Source organism: Humulus lupulus, chromosome 1, assembly GCF_963169125.1.
Source record: "Humulus lupulus chromosome 1, drHumLupu1.1, whole genome shotgun sequence".
Classification (NCBI taxonomy): Eukaryota; Viridiplantae; Streptophyta; class Magnoliopsida; order Rosales; family Cannabaceae; genus Humulus; species Humulus lupulus.
The window spans coordinates 74168584-74176614 of NC_084793.1; positions in this window are offsets into that span (position 1 = coordinate 74168584).

The following is an 8031-nucleotide window of genomic DNA, read 5'->3' on the forward strand; positions in this document are numbered from 1 at the left end:
TGATGACACTTGGGCTGATTCCCACCATGTCCTCGTGTGACCACGCAAACAAATCCAGGTTGTCCTGCAGAAATTTAGTCAGCTCCACCTTCCTCTTGCTACAGAGGTTTTTCCCGAGCTTGACCATCCGTGAAGGATTCTGCGGATCGATGTTTATTTCCTCGAGCTCCTCAATAGCCTGGAGCTCGGACCTGTCCTCGCCTATTCGGGGGTCAATATCCTCACTTAAGACGATATTTTCCCCTTCGGTGCTCTGAGGTTTTTCAATCTCAGGATCAGCTAAGGGTTCCTGAGATTCCTCTCCACCACCTTGGATGGCCATTGCTAGCTGCCCGAGTTTCGATTTTTCCTTCATGGAAATGTTGTAGCATTCCCTGGCAGTGAGCTGATCGCCATGGACAGTGCATATTCCCGTGGAAGTAGGGAATTTCATCGCGAGGTGACGAATGGAAGTGACGGCCTCAAAGGCTATGAGCGTGGGTCATCCCAAAATTGCGTTGTATGCGGCGAAGTAGTCGATGACCACGAACTCGAGGAGTTTGGAGACTGTCCGAGGTCCTTCTCCTAGGGTGATCACCAACTTGATAGTCCCTATGGCCGCCGATCCTTCTCCCGAAAAACCATACATCATCATGGAGGTCACCTTCAGCTCGGCGACAGTCAGACCCATCTTCTCCAGTGTGGACCGGAATAGAAGGTTTACCGAGCTCCCATTGTCGATCAACACCCTCCTAACTCTCTGATTAGCGAGCTGAACTGCTACGACCAGAGGGTCGTTATGAGGGAACAGGACATGGCTCGCATCTTCTTTTGTAAAAATGATCGGTTGTCTCTCCAATCGCTGCTGCTTTGGCAGACGCTGCTCCGGGACGAACTCTACTCCATTATGCATCTTGAGTTCGTTTACGTACCTCTTCTGGGCACCCCTGCTCGTGCCGGCCATATGCGGACCTCCAAATATCGTGGATATCTCTCCTCCTTTCACGGGAGGAGGGACGTCCTGATCTACCCGAGACCCGGGCTGACTGACCGGGACTTCCGGAGTAGGTCGACTTGCTGGAACCCTGTTCCACGCGTACTGGGCCAAGGGGCCGGCTCAGATGAGAGTCTCAATCTCATCTTTCAAATGCCTACAATCATCGGTATTGTGGCCAACATCGTTGTGAAAACGACAAAACTTGGAGGTGTCTCTCTTCCCCTTCTGGTGCTTCAACGGCTCCGGCCTCTTCCAGGGGAGACGAGTAGAATTTTCCAGGAAGATATTCTCCCTAGAGTGGGTGAGCTCTGTATAAGTCGTGTAGACGGGCTTAAACTTGTCGACAGGCTTATTCTTCTTTGGGCCGTGCTGGCCATTCTCGCCGTTCCCCTTTCTTTTGCTTCCACCGAGCTGGTTATTCTGTGTGACGTTCTGGGTCGCTGTGACGACCTCCGTCCCCACTCCAGCGGGCTACTTAGGGACCTGGCTGGTCCCTGCAGCTGAGGCTTCGGCCTCCTCCAAGTTGATCCATTCCTGGGCCCTGTTAAGGAATTCGTTTACTGAGTTAACTCCCTTCCTTTGTATATCTTTCCAGAGTTCCCCTCCGACGAGGATTCCAGTTCTCAGGGACATGAGCTTGGAGCTGTCATCTGCGTCTCTGGCCTGAGCAGCGACGTTCGCAAACCTGCTCAGGTAAGCCTTCAGAGACTCGTCGGGCTGCTGCCGCACGTTAGCCAAAGAGTCGGCCTTGATGCGGGCAGCCTGTGAGGCTCAGAATGCCCTTTTGAAGTCAGCTGAGAAAGTCTTCCAGGAGCCAATTGATTGTCTTTTGCTTTGCTTGAACCACTGCCTGGCTGGTCCAGTTAGTGTGGAGTGAAATACCAGACACCTCAGCTCGGGGCCAATGTTGTGGGCCATCATTAGGGTGTTGAACATTCCTAGATGATCCGACGGATCTCCGTCTCCATTGAACTTGGACAGGTGCAGCATACGGAAACCGGGTGGGTAAGCCGTTGCTGCTATGCTGGGGGCGAAGAGCTCCATCTCATCCCCCGAATCATATTCATCTTTCTCTTTCTCCGACAGGAGCTTCCTCATCAGCTCCTCCATCTGAGCCAGGCGCTCGAGGGTTTTGTCCTGATTTCCTTGGTTATTCCGGGGTTGCTCAACAACTCCGGATCCATTGTACATATTTGGTGGGTTATTTCCCCTCCTATCTTGAGATAGGTTATTTGGGGCATTCCCGCCGTTACGTACTTCGGACATGTCTCCCCCCGAGCGGGCATGGCTGCCGCCTCCTACTGGCTCTCCTCTGTGAGAGTTAAGGCGATCTCGCAGGTCGCCCCTGGGTGGTTTGAGGACTTTGTGCCGAGCTTAAACGCTGGCGCAGGTCTCCGCCAGAAAGGTCGCTCTGGCGACTGCCAGTCTAGTAGCTCCCGTTAGAGAAGCTCGGAGTTCGCCTTTGGTGGTGAGGATCCGTGCTTTCTCTCGGCGCCCTGCTACGTCGGGAAGGCCCTACAGATGGCGGGTTTCTCCTGCTACTTTCGTAGGCTGGAGGAGATGGATATCTTATTGGAGAGGGAGGATGCCTGACCGGGGATGCGATCCTGGTTCCATTAGGGCGGATCAAGTTAGGTGGGGGCCTTTTGGCCCTGCCAACCTGAGGGTCCCGCGCCTGGCGATCTAGACGTGGCGCAGGACGGCTGGTGGGGACGGCCTGATGCTGCGAGCCCTCCCCGGATCTCCTTCTGGAATTTCCTCGAGCTCTCCTAGGCGCGCTCGAGGATGGTTGGGAGCTGGGAGTTGAAGTTCGGACCGAAAGGCTGTACTGCTATTGTTCGGCTCTAGGCATTTCTTTGAAGTTTGCCTCTCGACGGTGCGATGAAGGAATATAGTTGGCTGTCGGAGGTCTATCCGAGTGGCTATGCCTGGATCGATTACCCCAGCGGGACTTATGAGTCTCGCCTTGCCTCTTTCCGACGGTAGCGTCGGTTATAAGAGAGGGTAGTCGGGCCAAGACCTCCTTGATCTACTGATTAGCTGTTGCTAGCTGGCTCCTCAGCTGAGCATTCTCCATCTCCACCGCAGTGTAATAACCTGGGTTTGGATTAGGTGGCCGGGGCGCCGTACTTCCAGTGTCATCTTGGCCCACCAGCTGCTTGCCCGATCGCTGTTGGACCTCAGGAATTTGTTCGCCGGGGATGGCGATATGATGAGCCTCCTGCCCATCATGTTGTTCTGTCTCGTTATCGTGTCTGGATCGAGTGGTCACCATAGTGGATGTTTGCGACAGCACCAATCTAACTTGCTCTCAATGAAAGCACCAAACTGTTGATGCGGTTCTTCGCCAACAGGTAATTAAGAAAATAAGAGGAAGGGATTAGTGCTTAGGTTGAATCGAAATAGATGAATGATCTTTTTCTAGAAATGGGCTGGTGATACAACTACGTTTTTAGGTGGTTCAAATGTTAAAATCCTTCTGCTCCACCAGTCAATATTATTTCTATATGCTTGGTATTCTTTTACAGGGTATTTTTTACATAATAGAATCCAACCCTTTGTAACTCCCAGGGTCTCCATATTTATAGGAGAAGGCACATGGGAGTTGGTAAGAAGGTCATCCCGTGACCTTCTTACCTGTCATGTCAACTCTGTGACATTCATGATTAATTCCTAAAACCTGACACATAAGTGTGGTCTAATCAATAGGTAAGGGGATAATGGGCCGCACGGCCCAGCCCAGTCGTGGGTGTCTGAATATGCACGTTCATGCTGCGTGTCCAAGAAGTCAGGAATATATCAGACACGTGATGTCTGATATATGCACGTTTACCTTGCGTGGTTGACTTTATAAGGGGTCACAGCCTCCACCTCTAGCCCATACCACGAGCTGGATGCCTTCCTCGACCTGTGGCCTTCAAAGTCCAAACTCAGTCTAATCTTGGTGAACCCTTAGGTTATCTCGAGCTGAGGAGGTAGGATCTTTCTATGGCAGCTTCGGTCTTGGGGATGTCCACGTGGTAGACATGATTAGGCCGTATCTCAGCTCGCTAACATCCCGTGGGAAAACCAGGGCGTACAAAGCCTATCAAGTGTCCTTGAGTCTTTTCGTATATTTATTGATCTTCCTATCCAAAGCTTTGATCACTCAAACCACGATCTTACAGAGTGTTCTCTACATCTCAAGATGTGTGTCAGCACATAGAGAACATGGGTTCACAATTTTAGGAATCACAAGTATTTCTCAACACATGAGAACTTGGATTATGGTATGAGAATAGCTAGAATAAAGAAAAAAAGAAAGAGTTTTGTCTGACAAAAACTCTAAGAACTATTTTGAATTGTCTATTGTGTTGTATTATGTATATTATTTCTTCTCTTTATTCTACATCATATATATGGAGATATTCCTATTACTTTATTATTCATAATAATAATAATAATAATAATAATAATAATAATAATAATAATATCATAATGATGATAGGATTTGATTTAGGTAAATATCTAGCTTACCAAATTTGAAAAACAATTTTCAAATTATTAAATAAATAAATAAATAAAATAAAAACAACACTGATACAATATCAATGTAGTTGGTACATGCATGACACAGTCCTTGGATTGTGTCATGCGTGTACTGCTATATCCCTTTTCAGGGATATTACATTTTTCTTTTATTTAATTATTTAATTAAAAATTAATCTCCAACAAAATAAGGTGTTAATCTTTTTAAAGAAAAAGATGACAACCATATTTCAAAATGTAAATTTTAAATTTTAAATTCAAAATTCAAATTGATGATCATCATTATCATCATATTTTAAAATTAAATAAATCAAAAACTATTTTTGACTTGCCAATTTTATTTTCTCTCACTCAAATAAAATAATTAATTTCAAAAATTAATTTATTCATTTATATATATGAAATTCGAAATTTACATATTCAAATTAATAAATATATTTTCAAAAATTAATAATTAATTACAAATTAATTATTCAACCTCAATTATCATATAATTACATACTTGACCCGAAGAATAAAATTATTTTCAAATTCCCAAATTACAGTTATACCCTTGTATCAACTCTTACCTTGATATGGTGTTGATAGAGCCACCCTGGGGACCTATGAACCTATAATATCAAGCTCCAATAAATATTACATTATCAATCAAAGCTCTTTGATTAAATAATCATATTTATTAATCTCATGATTACTCCACTATAAATATGAGATTGAACTCTTGATAATTACAGATATATATTTACTGAGTACTTTATTAAAAAATAAAGTGTCTATTGATATAATCATTACATATAGCGTTAATCCTCTATTAATGATTCATAATTAAAAGGGAATAAAAATACTGTTTTACCCTTTTAGCTATATCTTGTTCCTAGAGTACCATTGACTTTACTAGTGAAGGTTGTGTCACAACAAGTTGAGTGCTCATAACCATTTCAATTCCAAAAACCAACCCAATAGGGAACCATTTTTCAATCTATAAGAAGGTATAGATTCCATGTCTGTTAAACTACGTCCCTAGCCATATATATCATTGAGTCCCCAAAATAATTGTTCTTAGCTTGATCATTCTGACAAACCATAACGCATGAATCAAATGATCAGATGAAATATATAGGAGTTCATAGCAACCTTAGGATTAAGATCATCGTTTATATGATCATCGTTTGATGTGTTTGATTAATACTATGAAACGGTGTTTAAACAAGTATTAACAAATCACTTCTGGTCCAGTTCTATATATCACTATATATAAAGTACCTCCACTAAAGTGTCCTACTACACTAGTAACCCGGATCTAGGTTACATGTATTCATAATACTAGTGGGCCATACTAGTAGTCATTAATCTAAAGATTCCATAACTTTATTTTACTGAGAACTGTTTCAAGTTTATTATCTTAATGTCGATTCTCTCAAAACTATATGAGATTAAGACCACATAGATAAATTTTGGAATTTTATGATATTTACTTAATGTTATTATATAATATCGAACATAGTCTATATATATAATAATTCAATTCAATTATTTATTTCATTTAAAACATTTGTCAACTATAATTGCTTTAAGGGCACTATTCCCAACAATCTCCCACTTGCCCTAAAGCAAATTGAGGAATCTCTTTTAATATGTCAATCATATTCTCTTGACTTAATTGGTCTAACAAAGTCTTTGTAACAATTTTGTAAGAAACTATTTTGAAGTTATCTTCAAGATCATTACATCAATTATCAATTATGTAAAATTGTCTTGAATTAAATGATACTTCATTTCATGTGCTTTAGCCTCTCATGATTTCTAGTTCTTCTAGAATATTTGCATGTCCATTGCTTTCATAATGAGATGCTAGTAGTTTATTAAAGTTTGAAAACCTTTTTCAAGAATGGCAAAGAACTCAACCAAATCACATAGCCTATTTAACTGCTCATTAGCTGTTACATTTTGGCTTCTATGGTGAAACATACAATTATGAAATGTCCAACACATTTCCAGGTTAATGTGTTTCCTCCATAGTTATAGAAACTGATCCTAATATCATTCTTTGAAGATTTATATCTAGTTTAAAATCTGTTCATCCTTTGAGATTTTAGGCAAACATATAATCTCCATTATATTCAATATACTCTAAAAATTAAGTCCTTATAATTATTCAATGACTAAATCCATCATTAGAATGAAAACTGCTGACTATTCCCACCGTTTAACAAATGTTAATTGAAAGACATAACATTCAATACATTAAACATTCCATCACTGAGTTGGAGGAATTCTGTCTCATGTCCTTTTTCTCTAGTAAAAGAATAAATTGACATTATTATTTAGATAATACACCCTCCTGACCGGGAAGGCAAAAAACCTTTTTTGGACTTTTGTAAACTAAAGTATTTAAACTTCTTATCTATATAAGTCACTTGAGACAGTGCCAAAAGATTGTTCTTTCAATTACTATAGACCTGAATGTATAGAACATGTTTGGCTTTTCCAAATCTAATATTTAGAAATGTTCAGCTAATCATTTCTTTTCTATTGATAATTTCTCTACATCATTCTCAATGATCAGAACGTTATCAACATGAAGAATAAAAATTACAACAGAATCTTTCTGGCCGAGATCTTCAAACAATTTTGTCATGTCAGCCATTCATAAAAGACTACTTAGACATCCATTTTAATTAATCTCATAATCCATGCATAAAGCAATGAATAAGAGTATGTAAACACATTTAAGCTTGGTCACAATAGAAGGTATTTATTCGAGTAATAAATTCTTCTTTCTGTTTATAGCCTTCAACTATTAACCTTACTTTGAAAAGTCTATACTTTCCTCTATTCTCCTCTTCATCTTAAATGTCATTTGCAAATTGAAGTTCAATGAACTTTAGTTGGATGTTCAAGAATACAAATATCATAGGAATTCCAAATTTCATTTCTAGATTCATGGTGTTTAAACCATTATTTTCTGTTAAAACCTTTCATTACATACTAGTATGTGAATGAAATATAGTTAGATTATGTTACACACAACCAACTAAACCTTATGTTTGTAATGGAATAGTTACTAACTAACGCTCCCACTACAATAAAGTTGTACAAAATTTGTGATATTCTTTGGTTTTATCATTGTTAATTATCAATAACTCCCTTACTTGACTTGCATTCATTATTTCTAGTATAACTTAACTAGAAATATAGTGATTATAATAATCATGCTTCATTAAAGTAGCATTAAAGAGATACAAACACTTTTGCAATCTTTTATGATTATTAAATTGTTTCACTAAATGACTTCATGGAAAACATTCAATTTATTCACATTACCACTTGTGAATCCCAACTTTTAAGTCTTTGATGTTGCACAATCAACATGTACAGAGTATAACAAGTGTCAAAATTATAGAAATAATAAAGACGATAATGATCACTCATTATCTATTTAATCTTATCTAATATGATTATATTCCGTTTCCAAAATACTAATGTTGCTTAACATTCTAGTATGTGAGTTGGGTTTGAATTCCAAG